A 22,607-nucleotide genomic window follows, 5' to 3' on the forward strand; every position below is an offset into this window, starting at 1 on the left:
TCTACTGTCTAGGTCTACTGTCTACTGTCCAGGTCTACTGTCCAGGTCTACTGTCTACTGTCCAGGTCTTCTGTCTACTGTCCAGGTCTTCTGTCTACTGTCCAGGTCTACTGTCTACTGTACAGGTCTACTGTCTACTGTACAGGTCTACTGTCTACTGTACAGGTCTACTGTACAGGTCTACTGTCTACTGTACAGGTTTACTGTCTACTGTACAGGTCTTCTGTCTACTGTACAGGTCTACTGTCTACTGTCCAGGTCTACTGTCTACTGTCCAGGTCTACTGTACAGGTCTACTGTCTACTGTCCAGGTCTACTGTACAGGTCTACTGTCTACTGTCCAGGTCTACTGTACAGGTTTACTGTCTACTGTCCAGGTCTACTGTCTACTGTCCAGGTCTACTGTCTCCTGTCCAGGTCTACTGTCTACTGTCCAGGTCTACTGTCTACTGTACAGGTCTACTGTCTACTGTACAGGTCTACTGTCTACTGTCTACTGTACAGGTCTACTGTCTACTGTACAGGTCTACTGTACAGGTCTACTGTCTACTGTACAGGTCTACTGTCCAGGTCTACTGTCTACTGTCCAGGTCTACTGTCTACTGTCCAGGTCTACTGTCTACTGTACAGGTCTACTGTCTAGGTCTACTGTCTACTGTACAGGTCTACTGTCTACTGTCTAGGTCTACTGTCTACTGTCCAGGTCTACTGTCCAGGTCTACTGTCTACTGTCCAGGTCTTCTGTCTACTGTCCAGGTCTTCTGTCTACTGTCCAGGTCTTCTGTCTACTGTCCAGGTCTACTGTCTACTGTACAGGTCTACTGTCTACTGTACAGGTCTACTGTCTAGGTCTACTGTCTACTGTACAGGTCCACTGTCTACTGTCTAGGTCTACTGTCTACTGTCCAGGTCTACTGTCCAGGTCTACTGTCTACTGTCCAGGTCTTCTGTCTACTGTCCAGGTCTTCTGTCTACTGTCCAGGTCTACTGTCTACTGTACAGGTCTACTGTCTACTGTACAGGTCTACTGTCTACTGTACAGGTCTACTGTACAGGTCTACTGTCTACTGTACAGGTTTACTGTCTACTGTACAGGTCTTCTGTCTACTATACAGGTCTACTGTCTACTGTCCAGGTCTACTGTCTACTGTCCAGGTCTACTGTACAGGTCTACTGTCTACTGTACAGGTCTACTGTCTACTGTCCAGGTCTACTGTACAGGTCTACTGTCTACTGTCCAGGTCTACTGTACAGGTTTACTGTCTACTGTCCAGGTCTACTGTCTACTGTACAGGTCTTCTGTACAGGTCTACTGTACAGGTCTTCTGTACAGGTCTACTGTACAGGTCTACTGTCTACTGTACAGGTCTACTGTCTACTGTACAGGTCTACTGTATCTTACTGGAAATAACACCTGATATTTAGATATAGCAGGCCAAAATGAGTGAGTACATTAAGAGTGTGTCTATGTGTGTGTGTTTGTACATATGTGCGCATGTCCATGCAAATGTACATAAATGTTTCTGTCCATGTGTGTATGCTTGTCTGTGTGTGTGTGTGCTTGTCTGTATGTGTGTGTGTGTGTGCGTGCATGTGCGTGTGTTTGCTGTATTGGTTCTCTATACTGTACATGTGTTACTCACACGATCCAGTCGACGGCCAGCATGAGTGACAGGTCGTTGGTGGGCAGGCCGATAGCCTCCAGGATGATGGCGATGGTGATGATGCCCCCGGCTGGGATGCCCGCTGCGCCCACACTGGACGCTGTGGCTGTCACACTGTGGGGACAGAGCCACTGCATGTGATACATTGTCAGAGCATCAGACACAGGGTGGCAAAATTCCACCCTTCCTTCTGTCCCCACCCACCCTTTCTTCTGTCCCCACCCACCCTTCCTTCTGTCCCCACCCACCCTTTCTTCTGTCCCCACCCACCCTTCCTTCTGTCCCCACCCACCCTTTTGTCGCCACCCACCCACCCTTCCTTCTGACCCCGACCATCCCTTTTGTCCCCACCCACCCTTCCTTCTGTCCCCACCCACCATTCTACCATTCCTTCTATCCCCACCCACCCTTCTGTCCCCACCCACCATTCCTTCTGACCCCACCCACCCTTCCTTCTGTCCCCACCCACCCTTCCTTCTGACCCCACCCACCATTCTACCATTCCTTCTGTCCCCATCCACCATTCCTTCTGTCCCCACCCACCCACCCTTCCTTCTGTCCCCACCCACCCACCCTTCCTTCTGACCCGACCCACCATTCCTTCTGTCCCCACCCACCCTTCCTTCTGTCCACACCCACCATTCTTTGACCCCACCCACCCTTCCTTCTGTCCCCACCCTCCCTTCCTTCTATTCCCACCCACCCTTCCTTCTGTCCCCACCCACCCTTCCTTCTGTCCACACCCACCATTCTTTGACCCCACCCACCCTTCCTTCTGTCCCCACCCACCCTTCCTTCTATTCCCACCCACCATTCCTTCTGACCCCACCCATCCTTCCTTCTGTCCCCACCCACCATTCTACCATTCCTTCTGTCCCCACCCACCATTCTACCATTCCTTCTGACCCCACCCTTCCTTCTGACCCCACCCACCCTTCCTTCTGACCCCACCCACCATTCTACCATTCCTTCTGTCCCAACCACCATTCTACAATTCCTTCTGTCTCCACCCACCATTCTACCATTCCTTCTGTCCCCACCCACCATTCTACCATTCCTTCTGTCCCCACCCACCCTTCCTTCTGTCCCCACCCACCCTTCCTTCTTACTCGACCCACCATTCTTTCTGACCCACCCACCATTCCTTCTGACCCCACCCACCATTCTACCATTCCTTCTGACCCGACCCACCATTCATTCTGTCCCCATCCACCCTTCCTTCTGACCCAACCCACCATTCTTCCTGACCCCACCCACTCTTCCTTCTGACCCCACCCACCATTCCTTCTGACCCCATCCACCATTCTACCAATCCTTCTGTCTCCACCCATCCTTCCTTCTGACCCGACCCACCATTCTTTCTGACCCACCCACCATTCCTCCTGACCCCACCCACCCTTCTGTCCCCACCCACCCACCCTTCCTTCTGTCCCCACCCACCATTCTACCATTCCTTCTGACCCCACCCACCATTCTACCATTCCTTCTGTCCCCACCCACCATTCCTTCTGACCCCACCCACCATTCTACCATTCCTTCTGTCCCCACCCACCATTCCTTCTGTCCCCACCCACCCTTCCTTCTGTCCCCACCCACCATTCCTTCTGTCCCCACCCACCATTCCTTCTGACCCCACCCATCCTTCCTTGTCCCCACCCACCCTTCCTTCTGTCCCCACCCACCATTCTACCATTCCTTCTGACCCCACCCTTCCTTCTGACCCCACCCACCCTTCCTTCTGACCCCACCCACCATTCTACCATTCCTTCTGTCCCAACCACCATTCTACAATTCCTTCTGTCTCCACCCACCATTCTACCCTTCCTTCTGTCCCCACCCACCATTCTACCATTCCTTCTGACCCCACCCATCCTTCTGACCCCACCCACCATTCTACCATTCCTTCTGTCCCAACCACCATTCTACAATTCCTTCTGTCTCCACCCACCATTCTACCATTCCTTCTGACCCCACCCACCATTCTACCATTCATTCTGTCCCCATCCACCCTTCCTTCTGACCCGACCCACCATTCTTTCTGACCCCACCCACTCTTCCTTCTGACCCCACCCACCATTCCTTCTGACTCCATCCACCATTCTACCAATCCTTCTGTCTCCACCCACCCTTCCTTCTGACCCGACCCACCATTCTTTCTGACCCACCCACCATTCCTCCTGACCCCACCCACCCTTCTGTCCCCACCCACCCACCCTTCCTTCTGTCCCCACCCACCATTCTACCATTCCTTCTGACCCCACCCACCATTCTACCATTCCTTCTGTCCCCACCCACCATTCCTTCTGACCCCACCCACCATTCTACCATTCCTTCTGTCCCCACCCACCATTCCTTCTGTCCCCACCCACCATTCCTTCTGTCCCCACCCACCATTCCTTCTGTCCCCACCCACCATTCTTTCTGACCCCACCCACCATTCCTTCTGTCCCCACCCACCATTCCTCCTGTCCCCACCCACCATTCCTTCTGTCCCCACCCACCATTCCTTCTGACCCCACCCCACTCACAGGATGGTGAAGATCTGACCGGCGTTGAGCTCTATGTTGTTGAGCTGGAGCGATGAAGACAGCCGCGACGCACTGGAAGATGGCCGCCCCGTCCATGTTGACGGTGGCTCCGATGGGAAGGATGAAACGACTGATCCGCTTGTCCACTCCGTTGTTCTCCTCTACACACTTCATCATGGAGGGCAGGGTCGCCGAGCTGAGAGAGATACAGGACACTGTGGTTCAATTACAGCATATTCATCTCGAACATTTTACTGTACTTTACTAGCAACTTCAGTTCCTCTGCTTTGACAAGATGTACATGAGTATTCTGCAAGTTAAGATGTATTGAATAGCAAGAGAAGGAAGGGGAGAGAAATAGAGAGAGAATGAAAGAGAGAGAGAGAGAGAGAGAGAGAGACCTGAAAAACGTATTGTAGTGTAACTTGAACCAAAAACCTTTCCATACAGAGAGAGGGTAAGGACCACAGAACTAGAATGAATAGAAGTCAGGTTACAAGCCATTCTACTCATTCTATTGCTATGGTAAAGACCCTCCAAATCAAATAAAATTGTATTTATATAGCCCTTCATACATCAGCTGATATCTCAAAGTGCTGTACAGAAACCCAGCCTAAAACCCCAAACAGCAAGCAATGCAGGTGTAGAAGCACGGAATGTCCTGTCTCCCCGTGGATTAGATAAAGAGGTGGTGGGGTCCAGAGTCTGAAGATTGAGGGTGGAACAACTCAGCCAAAGGTTTAGGTCACTTACAGCAGAGGATACTTGGAGACGATGAGTGTGTCCCAAATGGCACTGCTTTTGACCAGAGCCCAGGTGTATGTTCAGGCTCTAGTCAAAAGTAGTGCACTATAGAGGGAATAGGGTGGGGTGTAGCCTTGGAGATAAAGCCTGCTAGCAATGCCCTGCTAATGGACTGTGTTCATAGAGTTGGAGGGATTTACTGGGTAATCAGGTCACACTGGGTTCACAGAAGTGGAGGATTTACTGGGTAATCAGGTCACACTGGGTTCACAGAAGTGGAGGGATTTACTGGGTAACCAGGTCACACTGGGTTCACAGAAGTGGAGGGATTTACTGGGTAACCAGGTCACACTGGGTTCACAGAAGTGGAGGGATTTACTGGGTAACCAGGTCACACTGGGTTCACAGAAGTGGAGGATTTACTGGGTAACCAGGTCACACTGGGTTCACAGAAGTGGAGGGATTTACTGGGTAACCAGGTCACACTGGGTTCACAGAAGTGGAGGGATTTACTGGGTAACCAGGTCACACTGGGTTCACAGAAGTGGAGGATTTTACTGGGTAACCAGGTCACACTGGGTTCACAGAAGTGGAGGGATTTACTGGGTAATCAGGTCACACTGGGTTCATAGAGGTGGATGGATTTACTGGGTAATCAGGTCACACTGGGTTCATAGAGGTGGATGGATTTACTGGGTAACCAGGTCACACTGGGTTCACAGAAGTGGAGGATTTACTGGGTAATCAGGTCACACTGGGTTCACAGAAGTGGAGGGATTTACTGGGTAACCAGGTCACACTGGGTTCACAGAAGTGGAGGATTTACTGGGTAATCAGGTCACACTGGGTTAACAGAAGTGGAGGGATTTACTGGGTAATCAGGTCACACTGGGTTCATAGAGGTGGATGGATTTACTGGGTAATCAGGTCACACTGGGTTCACAGAAGTGGAGGGATTTACTGGGTAATCAGGTCACACTGGGTTCATAGAGGTGGATGGATTTACTGGGTAACCAGGTCACACTGGCTTGTTCATGTTTATTACTGTCTGTACGCTGATTGGCTGCTTTGTGTGTTTGAGTTGATCTGAATCCTCTGCAAAAGCTCTTAAACGATGTGGAATGATCATTATTTTCCTGACACTGGTCAAAGACCCAAACACGATCACTGTGAATACAGCCAAAGGGAACATGATAAGATAATTGTTGAGCAGTTGAAAAAGCATTTGATTGAAATGGATAACACGATTGAAGAGAAACGCACAGCTCTGCAAGGAGCCGTTAATGATGATGGTATATTCAATGAACTGATGACAACTAACCGAGCGCTCCAGGACAAGTTGTCTACAGAAATAAAGGAACTTAAAATCAAGATATTCAACCACGACAAAAAAGACAAGGCCAAGGATAAAGTCTACTTCTGGAGAAACCCTGACAAGAGGTCCTGCTCCTCCTCTCCATGGCAGACGCTGGAGGGATGCCGCTTCCTTCTATCCAGCCCGTCTGACCAACACTACAACCAGCGCCTCATCTGCTTCCAGTGGCAGATGTCTATCCAACGAGAGACTGGACGGACGGAAGGGCGGAGGTAGCCGTGGACACGCGCACCGACGAGATGCCTCACCCGACGGGGTAAGAAGAAACGACTACCAGAGGCAGAGGAGACCGCTCACACGGTCCTAGAACCCACGGGACTGAGTGTCTTCAATTTTTCAAGCAAGATATTGAGCCCTGCCCATGTCTCCTTGCTTTGTAAAGGACACCAGCAGTATGATCTCAGAACAGCCCCCCTCCTTTGTAAAGGACACCAGCAGTATGACCTCAGAACAACTCCTCTCCTAAAGGACACCAGCAGTATGACCTCAGAACAGCCCCCATCCTTTGTAAAGGACACCAGCAGTATGACCTCAGAACAGCCCCCCTCCTAAAGGACACCAGCAGTATGATCTCAGAACAGCCCCCCTCCTTTGTAAAGGACACCAGCAATATGATCTCAGAACAGCCCCCATCCTTTGTAAAGGACACCAGCAGTATGATCTCAGAACAGCCCCCCTCCTAAAGGACACCAGCAGTATGATCTCAGAACAGCTCCCCTCCTTTGTAAAGGACACCAGCAGTATGACCTCAGAACAGCCCCCCTCCTAAAGGACACCAGCAGTATGATCTCAGAACAGCTCCTCCTTTGTAAAGGACACCAGCAGTATGACCTCAGAACAGCCCCCCTCCTAAAGGACACCAGCAGTATGATCTCAGAACAGCCCCCCTCCTAAAGGACACCAGCAGTATGATCTCAGAACAGCCCCCATCCTTTGTAAAGGACACCAGCAGTATGGTCTCAGAACAGCTCCCCTCCTTTGTAAAGGACACCAGCAGTATGATCTCAGAACAGCCCCCATCCTTTGTAAAGGACACCAGCGGTATGATCTCAGAACAGCCCCCCTCCTAAAGGACACCAGCAGTATGATCTCAGAACAGCCCCCATCCTTTGTAAAGGACACCAGCAGTATGGTCTCAGAACAGCTCCCCTCCTTTGTAAAGGACACCAGCAGTATGATCTCAGAACAGCCCCCATCCTTTGTAAAGGACACCAGCGGTATGATCGCAGAACAACTCCCCTCCTTTGTAAAGGACACCAGCAGTATGATCTCAGAACAGCTCCCCTCCTTTGTAAAGGACACCAGCAGTATGATCTCAGAACAGCCCCCATCCTTTGTAAAGGACACCAGCGGTATGATCGCAGAACAACTCCCCTCCTTTGTAAAGGACACCAGCAGTATGATCTCAGAACAGCCCCCCTCCTAAAGGACACCAGCAGTATGATCTCAGAACAGCCCCCATCCTTTGTAAAGGACACCAGCAGTATGGTCTCTATTATTAAATCTCTTGATCCTCTCCCTGGTAATACTTTATTAGCTACTTTTGATGTTGAGTAGTTATACACAAATATTCCACACGAGGGCGGTATTGAAGCTATGGAACATTTTCTTCCTCAACGTGACCCTAATGAACTACCTTCCAGTGCATGCATTGTAACATTGGTTGAAATAGTACTCACACACAACTACTTCATGTTTCCAAATGATTTCTTTATTCAGACGAAGGGTACTACTATGGGAATCCCCATGGCTCCTAACTATGGGTACAGCTATGGGATCCCCATGGCTCCTAACTATGCTAATTTGTATGTGGATTACATGGAGAAACAGTCCATTTTTAATCCTCAAACAACAATTATTGCCGAACATCATTATTTGGAAACGGTATATTGCTGATATTTTTGTTCTATAGAGGGGTGATGCAAAAGAGCTCCAGGCATTCCATGCTTTTCTTAACTGTTGTTCTGAGCATCTGAGATGTACTATGTAATCTGATACACGTCAGATCAGTTTCTTTGATCTTCTGAGCCTTTAGGGGGTAATGTTCTATACACTGATCTTTACAGGACACCTACTGATCTTTACAGGACACCTACTGATCTTTACAGGACACCTACTGATCTTTACAGGACACCCACTGATCTTTACAGGACACCTACTGATCTTTACAGGAACCCACTGATCTTTACAGGAACCCACTGATCTTTACAGGATACCTACTGATCTTTACAGGAACCCGCTGATCTTTACAGGACACCTACTGATCTTTACAGGAACCCTTTACAGGAACCCACTGATCTTTACAGGACACCCACGATCGTTACAGGACACCTACTGATCTTTACAGGAACCCACTGATCTACAGGAACCCACTGATCTTTACAGGAACCCTTACAGGAACCCACTGATCTTTACAGGACACCCACTGATCTTTACAGGACACCTACTGATCTTTACAGGAACCCTTTACAGGAACCCACTGATCTTTACAGGAACCACTGATCTTTACAGGACACCTACTGATCTTTACAGGAACCCGCTGATCTTTACAGGAACCTACTGATCTTTACAGGAACACTTTACAGGAACCCACTGATCTTTACAGGACAGAAACCTACTGATCTTTACAGGACACCTACTGATCTTTACAGGAACCCACTGATCTTTACAGGAACCCACTGATCTTTACAGAACCCTTTACTGATCTTTACAGGACACCCGCTGATCTTTACAGGAACCCGCTGATCTTTACAGGACACCTACTAATCGTTACAGGATACCTACTGATCTTTACAGGACACCTACTGATCTTTACAGGAACCTACTGATCTTTACAGGAACCCACTGATCTTTACAGGACACCCACTGATCTTTACAGGACACCTAGCTGATCTTTACAGGACACCCTTTACAGGACACCTACTGATCTTTACAGGAACCCACTGATCTTTACAGGACACCCGCTGATCTTTACAGGACACCCGCTGATCTTTACAGGAACCCGCTGATCTTTACAGGAACCTGCTGATCTTTACAGGAACCCGCTGATCTTTACAGGACACCTACTGATCTTTACAGGACACCTACTGATCTTTACAGGAACCCACTGATCTTTACAGGACACCTACTGATCTTTACAGGAACACCTTTACAGGAACCCACTGATCTTTACAGGAACCCTTTACAGGAACCTACTGATCTTTACAGGACACCTACTGATCTTTACAGGACACCTACTGATCTTTACAGGACACCCACTGATCTTTACAGGACACCTACTGCTCTTTACAGGAAAACCCACTCTTTACAGGACACTACTGATCTTTACAGGAACCTACTGATCTTTACAGGACACACTGATGTTTACAGACACCTACTGATCTTTACAGGACACCTACCTACAGGAACCCACTGATCTTTACAGGACACCTACTGATCTTTACAGGATACCTACTGATCTTTACAGGACACCTACTGATCTTTACAGGAACCTACTGATCTTTACAGGACACCCACTGATCTTTACAGGAACCTCTTTACAGGAACCCACTGATCTTTACAGGACACCCACTGATCTTTACAGGAAACCCTTTACAGGAACCCACTGATAAGCAGGAACCCTTTACAGGAACCCACTGATCTTTACAGGAACCCACCTACTGATCTTTACAGAACCTTTACAGGAACCCACTGATCTTTACAGGAACCCACTGATCTTTACAGGAACCCACTGATCTTTACAGGAACCCACTGATCTTTACAGGAACCCACCTTTACAGGAACCCACTGATCTTTACAGGGACACCCACTGATCTTTACAGGACACCTCTTTACAGGACACCTACAGATCTTTACAGGACACCTACTGATCTTTACAGGACACCCACTGTTTACAGGATACCTACTGAGTCTTTACAGGACACCACCACTGATCTTTACAGGACACCTACTGATCGTTACAGGACACCTACCCCAGTCTTTACAGGGACACCTACTGATCTTTACAGGACACCTACTGATCGTTACAGGATACTGATCTTTACAGGACACCTACTGATCTTTACAGGATACCTACTGATCTTTACAGGACACCTACTGATCTTTACAGGAACCCGCTGATCTTTACAGGACACCTGCTGATCTTTACAGGAACCCGCTGATCTTTACAGGACACCTACTGATCTTTACAGGACACCTACTGATCTTTACAGGACACCTACTGATCTTTACAGGACACCTACTGATCTTTACAGGACACCTACTGATCTTTACAGGACACCTACTGATCTTTACAGGACACCTACTGATCTTTACAGGACACCTACTGATCTTTACAGGACACCTACTGCTCTTTACAGGACACCTACTGATCTTTACAGGACACCTACTGATCGTAACAGTTTGTTGAGGGCTGATAGTTGTCACCCACTTCCCTTGGAAAAACAATTTGCCCTACAGCCAATTCTGTCGAATCAAAAGAATTTGCAAAAAACAATCAGATTTCGTGTCACGACATCCGCCAAAGTCGGCCCCTCTCCTTGTTCGGGCGACGTCACCGGCTTTCTAGCCACCGCCGATCCACTTTTCATTTTCCATTTGTTCTGTCTTTGTCTTATCACACCTGGCTTCACTCAATCAATTACTTGTTTATTATTTAACCCTCTGTTCCCCATGTTGTATTTGTGAGTGATTGTTTATTGTATTTCCGGTCCGTCGTGGTGCGCTCGTGATGTACTTTTACTCGAAATGACAAATGTACAAAGTAATGTTGATTACTCATATTTGCTGTCCTGCGCCTGATTCTCCACACCAGCTACATACAGGACCCTTACAGAGTCACTCACCCGAAGAATGGAGTCAGCAGGAGCAGACGCCCTCTCAGTTGCAGTGGAGGAGCGAGTTCAGCAGCACGCGACCATGTTGCAACGTCTGGGCACAGCCATGGATCGCTTGCTGCAGACGATGGATCGTTGGGAGAGAAGGAGGTTTTCCAGCACCTTCACCACCACCCCACTACAACAGGTGCCACTGTCCACCCCTCTTCCACCTGGTGCCAGCGGGATTCGACTCTCGCTCCCGAGGGAGTATGATGGGACTGCTGCCGGATGCCAGGTGTTCCTACTGCAGCTGGAGCTCCACCTGGCGACCGTCCACCCGGCTCCTTCGGGGCGTGAGAGTGTGTCCGCCCTCGTCTCCCGCCCCTCAGGCAAAGCCCTGGAGTGGGCCAACGCCGTATGGAGTGAGGGAGACACGGCGTTGGAACATTATGTAGAGCGTTTGTTCCACCTGAGGCAGGGGACGAGGAGCGAGCAGGATTTTGCCTTGGTCTTCCGGACCCTGGCCGCCAGCACGGGATGGAACGACAGGGCCCTGATCGATCACTACAGGTGCAGTCTGCGCAAGGACATCTGTCGGGAGTTGGCCTGCCGAGACACCACCCTCACATTGGACCAGCTGGTGGACAGGTCCATCCGGCTGGACAACCTGCTGACTGCCCGCGGACGTCTGGATCAGGACCTGTCAGTTCCATCCCCCAGCACCTCCGCTCCGATGCCCGTGGAGCTGGGAGGTGCTGCACTTAGGGTGACCAGAGGAGGGGCCATTCCCTGTACCATCTGTGGCCGCAGAGGGACCACTGCTGGTCGGTGCTGGGGGGTTCCTCAGGGAGTCGAGGCAGCAGGCAGGGCACTATCGTGTCACCTCAGGTGAGTCGGCACCAGGCTCACCCAGAGCCCCCTGTTGCTCACATGTATGTGTTTATTTCATTTCCTGAGTTTTCCCAGCATTCCCAGCATAAGGCACCAGTAGATTCAGGCGCAGCTGGGAATTTTATTGATTGTTCATATGCTCCTAGTTTCGGGATTCCCATTGTTCCTGTGGATATGCCCTTCACTGTGCATGCCGAAGATAGTTGACCACTAGGGTCAGGGCTGATTAGGGAGGTCACCGCTCCACATGGTGACGCAGGAGGGTCTTGAGGAGAGAATCAGCCTCTTCCTTATTGATTCTCCTCTCCTCTCGCCTTCTATAAGAAGAGGGCGACTAAATGACCACCTCATCGACGGGGAGATTGTGCGATAAATCTCCTGGTAGACGCAGCACTTCCCAGGAGTTGTGGGATCCTGCGTGTTACATTATATCCATTACCATATATATATATATATGATTAAATATTATCTGATGTTGGCTGTGTGAAGTATCTGCATTTGTGCACTTGAGCATCATCATGAGAGTAAACAACTGCTTGCTACATCTACTTGCCTGTTTGTGTGTGTGTGACAAGGACTGAGTAACATGGTGTGACCTGCATGTTGCAAAACTGTAGATAACAGCCCAGCAGATGCTTTGTCCTTGTGTTTGTATGTAACCATATTGAGCACATGGTGTGACTTCTTACAAAGTTGTGGTTAAGCAGGCATAGGGAGGGGTGGTCATCATGAGGTTTAACTGAGATGGAAAAATACTGAACAACACAATAGCAGGAACTGAGCAACTGTTCTAACTAGGCTGCGATACCAGAACAGTAAGAATCTATACATCGACGGAGGGAGGACTCCAAGAAGCGCCAAGAGGCGGGGACCCGCCTGAGCGCCTGCGACAGGCTGAGCAAGTTTAAACCACGTTCAGCCTCTACTGTGATTGGCCAACAGACGGGTTGGAACTATGTCCATCACAGTATAAGAGCACTGTTTACATACATCCTGTTAGTTCCCTGTTCTGCCCTGCGTGGTATTACAGTGAGCCCGTATATACAAAAATTGCATTTGCCATTTATTACTTAGCTAATAAAAAATACATAGTATACAATCGGTGACTCATTGTTATATTTATCCTGATACCAGATTGGAATTAACGCAACTCTAACAGATTCACGTGTATCCTCTGTCACAGGAAGATACCGCGACTATGTAAACATATGTCTCCGAATCCCTGGAGCAGGGATACATTTAGCCCTCCACTTCACCTGCCTCCTCGAGTTTCTTTTTTGTGAAGAAGGATGGAGGTCTGCGCCCGTGTATTGACTATCGAGGGATCAATCAGATCACTGTGAGGTACAGCTACCCGCTGCCTCTCATCGCCACGGCGATCGAGTCAATGCACGGGGCTCGCTTCTTCACAAAATTGGATCTCAGGAGCGCTTACAACCTGATGCGTATCCAGGAGGGAGACAAGTGGAAGACGACATTTAGTACCACCTCAGGGCACTATGAGTAGCTCGTCATGCCGTACGGGTTGATGAATGCTGAATCAGTCTTCCTGGCCTTTGTTGACGAGATTTTTCCGGGACCTGCACGGGCAGGGTGTAGTGGTGTATATCGACGACATTCTGATATACTCCACTACACGCGCCGAGCATGTGTCACTGGTGCGCAAGGTGCTTGGTGGACTGTTGGAGCATGACCTGTACGTCAAGGCTGAGAAATGTATGTTCTTCCAACAGTCCGTCTCCTTCTTAGGGTACTGCATTTCCACATCAGGGGTGGAGATGGGGAGTGACCGCATTTCAGCTGTGTGTAATTGGCCAACTCCACAACGGTAAAGGAAGTGCAGTGGTTTTTGGGGTTTTCCAAATACTACCAGAGGTTTATCCAGGGTTTTGGTCAGGTAGCAGCTCCCATTACCTCACTGCTGAAGGGGGGACAGGTGCGGCTGCAGTGGTCGGCTGGAGGCGGAGAGGGCTTTGGTCACCTGAAGGCTCTGTTTACCTTGGCTCCCGTGCTGGCTCATCCGGATCCTCTTTGGCGTTTATTGTGGTGGTGGATGCGTCCGAGCCTGGGATTGGAGGCGTGCTCTCTCAGCGCTCGGGCACGCCACCAAAGCTCCGCCCCTGTGCTTTCTTTTCGAAGAAGCTCAGTCCGGCAGAGCGAAAATATGATGTGGGGGACCTGGAGCTGTTGGCTATTGTCAAGGCTCTGCAGGCGTGGAGACATTGGCTTGAGGGGGCTAAACACCCTTTTCTCATCTGGACTGACCACCGCAATCTGGAGTACATCCGGGCGGCGAGGAGACTGAACCCTCGCCAGGCAAGGTGGGCAATATTCTTTCCCCGTTTTGTTTTTACTCTGTCCTACAGACCAGGTTCCCAGAACGCTAAGACAGATGCACTGTCCCAGATGTATGACACAGAGGAGCGGTCCATGGATCACACTCCCATACTTCCGGCCTCTTGCCTGGTGGCACCGGTGATGTGGGAGCTGGACGCGGACATCGAGCGGGCGTTACGCACAGAGCCCACTCCCCCCCAGTGTCCAGCTGGGCGCCTGTACGTTCCGTCTGCTGTCCGCAACCGTTTGATCTATTGGGCTCACACGTCACCCTCCTCTGGTCATCCTGGCATCGGTCGGACGGTGCGTTGCCTTAGTGGGAAGTACTGGTGGCCCACCTTGGCCAAGGACGTGAGGATTGTTTCCTCCTGCTCAGTGTGCGCCCAGTGCAAGGCTCCCAGGCACTTGCCCAGAGGGAAGTTACAACCCTTACCCGTTCCACAACAGCCGTGGTCGCACCTGTCGGTGGACTTCCTGATGCATCTTCCTCCCTCACAGGGCAACACCACGATCCTGGTCGTTGTGGATCAGTCCTGCCGTCTCCTTCCTCTGCCCGGTCTCCCTACAGCCCTACAGACTGCGAAGGCCCTGTTCACTCACGTCTTCCGGCACTACGGGGTGCCTGAGGACATAGTCTCCTGGATCGGGATCCCCAGTTCATGTCGGGATCTGGGAGGCATATGTTGCTCCGGGTTCCATCCTGGACTCGAGGCGTCGGAGAGGGGCCTTCAGTACCTCATGGAGTGGGATGGATACGGTCCGTCCAGAGAGATGTTGGTGTGCCGGTGGAGACGCCTTGGACCCTTCGTTGCTGCAGAATTTCCACTGTCTCCATCCGGATCGCCCTGCGCCCGTCCTCCGGTCGTCCCCGAGGTCGGTGTCGGCGCACTGCTGGAGACGCGGTCAAGGGGGGTACCTGTCACGACTTCATGTCAGCCTCTCCCTATTGGGCGGCGTCACTGGCTTTCAGCCACCGCCGATCCACTTTCATTTTCCATTGTTCTGTCTTTGTCTTCCGCACCTGGCTTCACTCAATCAATTATCTGTTTATTATTAACCTCTGTTCTGTATGTTGTATTTTGTGATGATTGTTTACGTATGGGTCCGGCCATGGTGTGCTCGTGATGTTACTTTGTACATTTGTCATTTTTAGTTAAAAGTACGTTGATTACTCATATTTGCTGTCCTGCGCCTGACTCTCTACACCAGCTACACACAGGACCCTTACATTTTGACAGAAATATGGCTGAGACGCAAGGAAAATTCCAGGAGGGGGTACATAAATGGTCAGATTAATACTGCCATTGAGAAAATTCAAAGCAAACCGAGACATGATCTTTTTCAAGGACAGTCTCACAAACATAAATATTCTTGCGTTCTAACTACCCGCTATTCAAGGTGCTCTGAACAAATTAAGGGAATCGTTCACATATATTGGCACATTCTAAGCTCAGATAATAGTATCAGTAATGTGTTTTTGGACCCTCCCTTGATCGTATTCTCGCTGGGCAGAAATCTCAGAGATCAATTGATAAACTCTGATTTACCACCCCAAGATATCCCTGCACAATGTCTATTTGCACCCCTACTGGATGGAAACTACAAGTGTAATGGCTGTGCTCACGCAATGGCACTTACAAATGTAGATCCTTGTAACAGGAAACAGATCCCAATCAAGGTGTTATCACGTGCTCCACTAAGACAAAGTATTTATCATATAGCTTGTCTTTGTGGTAAAATGATGGGTAAAACAAAGCACTTAATTAAAATAACACCCCGGAGCATCATATACCCAGTTGCGGCCCACTTTTGAAGAAGAAAACTACTGGATTTCGTCACTGCGTTATATCGGTATTGAAAAGGTCTCCCTCCCTAGAGAGAGGGGTGACCTCCACAATTTATTGTTCAAAATGAGAGGCTGCCTGGATCTTTAATTTAAAGAGTCTTGCTTCCTTCGGTCTCAACGACTCTGATATGAAGCCATTCTTGTGATTTTGCTGTTGTAAATGTTTGTAGGCTTATGTAGCCAAATTGTATCTATGATCGTATAAATCAATCATGTTTTTGATATGTTATTTTTATATCTGAGAATTAACCAATGATATCAGGCCACACCAGGCCATGATTACAGACACCTGTGTCCTTTGCCACTATATAAACCAGTGACCTAAACATTGGTTATAGTACCTGGTCTGGTGGAGGGATAGTACCAGGACTGGTGGAGGGATAGTACCCGACTGGTGGAGGGATAGTACATGGACTGGTGGAGGGATAGTACCTGGACTGGTGGAGGGATACTACCTGGACTAGTGGAGGGATAGTACCAGGACTAGTGGAGGGATAGTACTGGACTAGTGGAGGAGGGGATGACCAGTGGAGGATAGTACCAGGACTGGGGGAGGGGTACCAGGATAGTGGAGGATGTACCTGGACTGAGGGATAGTACCTGGACTGGTGTGAGGGATAGTACCAGGACTGGTGGAGGACAGTACCAGGACTGGTGGAGGGATAGTACCTGGACTGGGTGGAGACCAGTGGGAGGGATAGTACCAGGACTGGTGGAGGGATAGTACCTGAGTGAGGGATAGTACCTGGACTGGTGGAGGGATAGTATCTGGACTGGTGGAAGGATAGTATCAGGACTAGTGAGGGATAGTATCTGGACTGGTGGAGGGATAGTATCCAGTATCAGACTAGTGGAGGGATAGTACCTGAGACTGGTGGAGGGATAGTACCTGGACTGGTGGAGGGATAGTACCTGGACTGGTGGAGGGATAGTACCTGGGACTGGTGGAGGATAACTGGACTGGTGGAGGATAGTACCTGGGACTGGTGGGAGGGATAGTACCAGGATTCAGTGGGAGGATAGTACCTGGACTGGTGGAGGGACAGTACCTGACTGGGTGAGATAGTACCTGGACTGGTGGAGGGATAGAACAGGACTAGTGGAGGGATAGTATCTGGACTGGGTGGAGGATAGTACCTGGACTGGTGGAGGATAGTACCTGGACTGGTGGAGGGATAGTACCTGGACTGGTGGAGGGATAGTATCAGGACTAGTGGAGGGATAGTATCTGGACTGGTGGAAGGATAGTATCAGGACTAGTGGAGGGATAGTATCTGGACTGGTGGAAGGATAGTATCAGGACTGGTGGAGGGATAGTACCAGGACTGGTGGAGGGATAGTACCTGGACTGGTGGAGGGATAGTACCAGGACTAGTGGAGGGATAGTACCTGGACTGGTGGAGGGATAGTACCAGGACTGGTGGAGGGATAGTACCTGGACTGGTGGAGGGATAGTATCTGGACTGGTGGAGGGATAGTACCAGGACTAGTGGAGGGATAGTACGTGGACTGGTGGAGGGATAGTACCTGGACTGGTGGAGGGATAGTACCAGGACTAGTGGAGGGATAGTACCAGGACTAGTGGAGGGATAGTACCTGGACTGGTGGAGGGATACAGTAACAGAGGCCTACCTGGAGCAGGTGGCGAAGGCGGTGGTGAAGGGCGTGATGAGGCCGGACAGGAAGCTGAAGGGGTTCTTGCGTGTGAACCCAAAGTAGATGAGAGGCAGGATGACCCCCCCGTGGATGATATGACCCAGGACGGAGGCAAATATGTATTTCCCCAGACTGGTCATAACAGAACCACATCCTCCATCTCCACTATCTTACTACCCACCAGGAACATGATACCGAGCAGGACGTGCCACAGGTAGGAGAAATATAGAATGTATTTGGTGAGGTGATGACTAACAGAATATCTATTTTTGCTGCAGATTTATTTGAAAGGAAAAGCTAAAACATTTATCAGAAATGTAATTACATGTTTAATTTGATTCTACATAAGTAGGCAGCTTCCCAGTCAAAAAGTAGCTTCTCATGTCAGTGTCAAATGCATAGCGTCAATAGCCTACAACACCTCCTGCAGTTCTTAAGGAATAAACAGTACAGACTTTATCTAGTGAGCCATCAGAAGATCCTCTTGTTTTCCCTTGGGAATAGTCTTGGGAACCAGGAGAGGCTAATCACATGATCTGGGTTGTTTAAGGTCACTCACCACATGATCCAGGACACCAGCACCATGGTGGCTTCATTGGAAAGCGTTGAAGAAGCGTATGAGCTCCTCCCCTTCCTCTCCCAGCTTCCTCAGTGCCACACCGAACACCATGGCAAAGAGAACCAGGCCCAAGATGTTCATACCATCTGGTTCTGTGCCCACAGGAACCTACATAGAACACATAACACAGTTTGTTTATGTATGGTTGTTAGTTTAAAAAATATATATATTAAAAAAACACAGTTCATAACATTTTAACACAGGAACATCATAACACAGAACATCATAACACAGAACATCATAACATAGGGCAGCAGAACATCAGAACATTAGAACATAGGACATCAGAACATAGAACATCAGAACATAGAACATCAGAACATAGAACAACAAGACATAGGACATCAGAACATAAAACACAGGACATCAGAACATAAAACATAGGATATCAGAACATAGGACATCAGAACATAGAACAACAGAACATAGGACATCAGAACATAAAACACAGGACATCAGAACATAAAACATAGGATATCAGAACATAGGACATCAGAACATAGGACATCAGAACATAGGACATCAGAACATAGGACATCAGAACACAGGACATCAGAACAGAGGACATCAGAACATAAAACACAGGACATCAGAACACAGGACATCAGAACATAAAACACAGGACATCAGAACATAAAACACAGGACATCAGAACATAGGACATCAGAACATAAAACATAGGACATCAGAACATAGGACATCAGAACATGAAACATAGGACATCAGAACACAGGACATCAGAACACAGAACATAGGACATCAGAACACAGGACATCAGAACACAGAACATAGGACATCAGAACATAAAACATAGGACATCAGGACATAGGACATCAGAACATAAAACACAGGACATCAGAACATAAAACACAGGACATCAGAAAATAGGACATCAGAACATAGGACATCAGAACATAGGACATCAGAACATAGGACATCAGAACATAAAACATAGGACATCAGAAAATAGGACATCAGAACATAAAACATAGGACATCAGAAAATAGGACATCAGAACATAAAACACAGGACATCAGAACATAGGACATCAGAACATAAAACACAGGACATCAGAACATAGGACATCAGAACATGAAACACAGGACATCAGAACATAGGACATCAGAACATGAAACACAGGACATCAGAACATAGGACATCAGAATACAGAACACAGGACATCAGAACATAAAACATAGGACATCAGAAAATAGGACATCAGAACATAAAACACAGGACATCAGAACATAGGACATCAGAACATAAAACATAGGACATCAGAAAATAGGACATCAGAACACAGAACATAGGACATCAGAACATAGGACATCAGAATACAGAACACAGGACATCAGAACATAAAACATAGGACATCAGAAAATAGGACATCAGAACATAAAACACAGGACATCAGAACATAGGACATCAGAACATAAAACATAGGACATCAGAAAATAGGACATCAGAACACAGAACATAGGACATCAGAACATAGGACATCAGAATACAGAACACAGGACATCAGAACATAAAACATAGGACATCAGAAAATAGGACATCAGAACATAAAACATAGGACATCAGAAAATAGGACATCAGAATACAGAACATAGGACATCAGAACATGAAACACAGGACATCAGAACATGAAACACAGGACATCAGAACATTGGACATCAGAACATAGGACATCAGAACATAAAACATAGGACATCAGAAAATAGGACATCAGAACACAGAACATAGGACATCAGAACACAGAACACAGGACATCAGAACATAAAACATAGGACATCAGAACATAGGACATCAGAACATAAAACATCAGAACATAGGACATCAGAACATAGGACATCAGAACATAAAACATAGGACATCAGAACATAGGACATCAGAACATAAAACACAGGACATCAGAACATAAAATATCAGAACATAGGACATCAGAACATAGGACATCAGAACACAGAACATAGGACATCAGAACATAAAACATAGGACATCAGAACATAAAACACAGGACATCAGAACATAGGACATCAGAACATGAAACACAGGACATCAGAACATAGGACATCAGAACACAGAACACAGGACATCAGAACATAAAACATAGGACATCAGAACACAGGACATCAGAACACAGAACATCAGAACATAAAACATAGGACATCAGAAATAGGACATCAGAACACAGAACATAGGACATCAGAGCATAGGACATCAGAACACAGAACACAGGACATCAGAACATAAAACATAGGACATCAGAAAATAGGACATCAGAACACAGAACATAGGACATCAGAACATGAAACACAGGACATCAGAACATGAAACACAGGACATCAGAACATAGGACATCAGAACACAGAACATAGGACATCAGAACATAAAACATAGGACATCAGAAAATAGGACATCAGAACACAGAACACAGGACATCAGAACATAAAACATAGGACATCAGAAAATAGGACATCAGAACACAGAACACAGGACATCAGAACATAAAACATAGGACATCAGAACATAGGACATCAGAACATAAAACATAGGACATCAGAACATAGGACATCAGAACATAAAACATAGGACATCAGAACATAGGACATCAGAACATAAAACATAGGACATCAGAACATAAAACACAGGACATCAGAACATAAAATATCAGAACATAGGACATCAGAACATAGGACATCAGAACATAGGACATCAGAACATAGGACATCAGAACATAGGACATCAGAACATAAAACATCAGAACATAAAACACAGGACATCAGAACATAAAACACAGGACATCAGAACATAGGACATCAGAACATAAAACATCAGAACATAGGACATCAGAACATAGGACATCAGAACATAAAACATAGGACATCAGAACATAGGACATCAGAACATAAAACACAGGACATCAGAACATAAAATATCAGAACATAGGACATCAGAACATAGGACATCAGAACATAGGACATCAGAACATAAAACACAGGACATCAGAACATAGGACATCAGAACATAGGACATCAGAACATAAAACATCAGAACATAGGACATCAGAACATAGGACATCAGAACATAGGACATCAGAACATAAAACATAGGACATCAGAACATAAAACACAGGACATCAGAACATAAAACATAGGACATCAGAAAATAGGACATCAGAACATGAAACATAGGACATCAGAAAATAGGACATCAGCACACAGAACATAGGACATCAGAACATAGGACATCAGACATAAAACATAGGACATCCGAAAATAGGACATCAGAACACAGGACATCAGAACATAGGACATTAGAACATAAAACATAGGACATCAGAACATAGGACATCAGAACACAGGTCATCAGAACATAAAACATAGGACATCAGAACATAGGACATCAGAACATAAAACATAGGACATCCGAACATAAAACATCAGAACACAGAACATCAGAACACAGAACATTAGAACATCTGAACATAAGAACATTAGAACATAGGACATCAGAACATAGGACACCAGAACACAGGACATCAGAACACAGAACATAGAACATCAGAACACAGAACATTAGAACATCTGAACATAGGACATCAGAACATAACACAGGACATCAGAACACAGGACATCAGAACACAGAACATAGGACACTAGAACATAAAACATAGAACATCAGAACATAGGACATCAGAACACAGAACATCAGAACACAGAACATTAGAACATCTGAACATAGGACATCAGAACACAGAACATTAGAACATCAGAACACAGAACATCAGAACACAGAACATAAGAACATCTGAAAATAAGAACATTAGAACATAGGACATCAGAACATAGGACACCAGAACACAGGACATCAGAACACAGAACATAGAACATCAGAACACAGAACATTAGAACATCTGAACATAGGACATCAGAACATAACACAGGACATCAGAACACAGGACATCAGAACACAGAACATAGGACACTAGAACATAAAACATAGGACATCAGAACATAGGACATCAGAACACAGAACATCAGAACACAGAACATTAGAACATCTGAACATAGGACATCAGAACACAGAACATTAGAACATCTGAACATAGGACATCAGAACATTAG

The 22,607-nt window shown here is 47.5% G+C and overlaps 1 pseudogene; it reads right to left on the reverse strand.

Moving 5' to 3' along the window:
- Window positions 1-1,618: 1,618 nt before the first annotated feature.
- Window positions 1,619-17,998, reverse strand: LOC135538976 (neutral amino acid transporter A-like; annotated as a pseudogene).
- Window positions 17,999-22,607: the final 4,609 nt, after the last annotated feature.

The sequence above is a fragment of the Oncorhynchus masou genome, unplaced genomic scaffold (genome assembly GCF_036934945.1).
Source record: "Oncorhynchus masou masou isolate Uvic2021 unplaced genomic scaffold, UVic_Omas_1.1 unplaced_scaffold_2898, whole genome shotgun sequence".
Lineage (NCBI taxonomy): Eukaryota > Metazoa > Chordata > Actinopteri > Salmoniformes > Salmonidae > Oncorhynchus > Oncorhynchus masou.